The 2,838-nt window shown below is 35.4% G+C and overlaps 1 long non-coding RNA gene across 1 annotated transcript in view; it reads left to right on the top strand.

The window, feature by feature from the left end:
- Positions 1-683: 683 nt before the first annotated feature.
- The window catches only part of LOC128248141 (uncharacterized), a 13,356-nt gene continuing 11,201 nt past the window's right edge, over positions 684-2,838 (top strand). Inside the window, exon 1 of the long non-coding RNA XR_008264425.1 lies at positions 684-845. This is a non-coding gene — a long non-coding RNA (uncharacterized LOC128248141). The remainder of the gene's footprint in view (positions 846-2,838) is intronic.

Consider the following 2,838-nt stretch of genomic DNA (forward strand, 5'->3'; position numbering starts at 1 on the left):
AAAAGTGAAACAATAACATCACTCTACTGTAATGTCAGATACTCTCACTTTAACACTGAAACTATTCCACTATTTCAGTATTACCTGTCAAAAGTGAAACAATAACATGTTGCTACTGTAATTTCAAATACTTTCAATTTCATACTGAAACTATTAAAGTGAAACTATACTCTCACATATATACAGGCATACTATAAGACCCAAGTTAAAAACATTCCCAACAATTCAACTTCTCTGGCTGACATTAACACCCCCCATGAGCTCCATTTTTCAGGAGCAAAATCCTTTTTACAGGTTCCAGAAGACTGAAATTTTGGAATATGCACATAAAGATCAACAGTATGGGATACATGTCTCATGATTAGAATTTTTTTAGGGTGTGTAAAGAGGGAAAGAGCCCTCATGTGCAATTTTGATGAAATTCGAATCATATGTATTCCAGTTCCTTACAGAAAAGATAAGAGAAAAGTCTCATCCTTCAATTGCATGTAACAAGGGCAACACCGGGTATCTCTGCTAGTTAGATATAAATGGATGAAACTAAATTTCATATTTACTACTATAATTACTGTAAAGTTGAATACTAGGTCTTTTAGACTTGCTTTTCATCAATTATTTTCTTCCAGATTTCTCTTTAACTACACCATGTAAGTTTGTGCTCTTTGCCAGAATATAATGTTGAAAGTGAGATATTAAGTGTCTGAACCAACAGACAAAAATGTTTAACCCAGTGGAATTCATCCTAGAACTACCACATCAGTCATTTCTTTTCCAGCTATCATTATTCAAAAGGTGCCTTCCGAATGGCAAGGTGATGAAGTGGCAGAAAACAATACAGCATTAAGGTATTTATTCTTGGTCTTGTAGTGGAGTAAAAACATAGATATTGTTTCCTTTTGTGGACCTTCACAGTTCAATGAACAAGTATTATCCCCAGTCTCCGTAGTAAGTACAAAAAAAAACCTTCCCCTGCACAGGATGCAATCTGTTGCTTTTCCTATAGGTGGAATTGAACTACAAGCCAACAGATTCCTCATCAATGTTGTTGCTTACAACAGTGACAAGATAATGATGATAATGATAACAGCAGTGATCATGATCATTATAACAACTATTCTTCTGTGCTGTCATTAGCTCTCTCAACTGTCTGTTATCTATGAAGTTAAACATTCTCAGACTTGACTTCATTTCTTTCCATAGATTCCACTTTTACCACAAATTCCTTTTACTCTCAACACCCTACTTTTACATTTGGTTGATTTCCATTCACATGACACGTCCATACCAACACAAGCACCTTTCCTGCTTACATTGGCTAATACCATTAATGCCCAGCTACCCTCTCAGCACACAAGTGTTCCACTTTCCATTCATTGCATCACTTAATTTATTTCTATTCAACCATATGCATCTGAACTCCATCTCACTATCAAACAACATCACAATTCTTACAGAATGCTTCATAGTATGCTTTTTGCACACTTCCCTTCACAAAACAAACAAAACATACTGACCAGTACCCATTTAAAGGACAGCATTCCCAGATAAAAAGTATGACAGCATAAAACTGTGGTCAGAACACCAATCTCATTTAAGCTTGGAGTCAATATCAAAATCAGTTGAGTTTTTTTTCTCTAGAAAGGCAGAAGGTCCTGTTGAATTTCCTCTAAACACTTGAAGTTGAATTTTCAGCTCAATATATTTTTTAAATAAATATAATATTGTTGTAGTTTTTCTTGCTGATAATGAAAATTCATTTTCCTTTTTCTAAAAATTAATAATAGTTACAAGCATTTAAAATTATGTAATTTCAACCAATCGGAAGCCTCCATTGTCAACATATTGGTGTGTATCATGAGATCAGTACAGACAACAATAATGATACCTTTATATGGTCTCAATCTGCTAGAAAATAGCAGCCTAATCTTCTTTAATGTTTAAAAAACAAAATACATGAAACATTATGCCACAGAACCATGTATTTCCTTGCACGAAGCAGGTTCAAATGCTTTCCATTTGTTTTGTTATTAATAGCATCTAAATTAAAGTTTATCTCCACAGGTGTAATCTTTCATTGAATTCATGACCATTAAAACAGATTGATATTAAAAAACTTTTCTTCTAAAATTGCAAAAAAATTTATGGATGGAGAAAGAATTCCATCAATTACACTTTATACAATAACATTGATAACCAATTCTTTCTCCAGCACCACCTTTTTCTTTAAACTTCGTTTACAATTTTATCATACGAGAGAAAGTACATTTAATATCAATGTATGGTGCCCAGTGTTTAAAGGGTTGTAAATTCAATAAAAGATTACATCAGTGCAGACTGGCTGTAATTTAAATGTTATTAATAACACTAACAAGTGAAAAGCACTAGGGCCTCCCTCATGCAAGGAAATATAAGGTGCTGTGGCACAATGTTTCATCCACTTTGCCTTTAAGATGTAGTTTAAGGAAGATATGGCCGCTATTTCAAGCAAGTTGAAATCACATAGACACACTAGTATGATGGCAATGGAGGCTTTTGATTGACTAAAATTTCATAAATTTAAATGCTTGTAAGAAATTGTGATTTTTATCTTTTCGTGCAAGATCGTTGCCAGTGACCCTGGACTGGCTCATGTGCGGGCGACACATGAAATCTTTCGAGCGGGATCGTTGCCAGTGCCCCTGGATTGGCTCATGTGCGGGCGACACATGATATCTTTCGTGCGAGATCGTTGCCAGTGCCCATGGACTGGCTCTTGTGCGAGTGACACATGAGGTTTTTCGAGCGGGATCATTGCCAGTGCCCCTGGACTGGCTCATGTGCGGGTGACACATGAAATCG

Source organism: Octopus bimaculoides, chromosome 6 (genome assembly GCF_001194135.2).
Source record: "Octopus bimaculoides isolate UCB-OBI-ISO-001 chromosome 6, ASM119413v2, whole genome shotgun sequence".
Classification (NCBI taxonomy): Eukaryota; Metazoa; Mollusca; class Cephalopoda; order Octopoda; family Octopodidae; genus Octopus; species Octopus bimaculoides.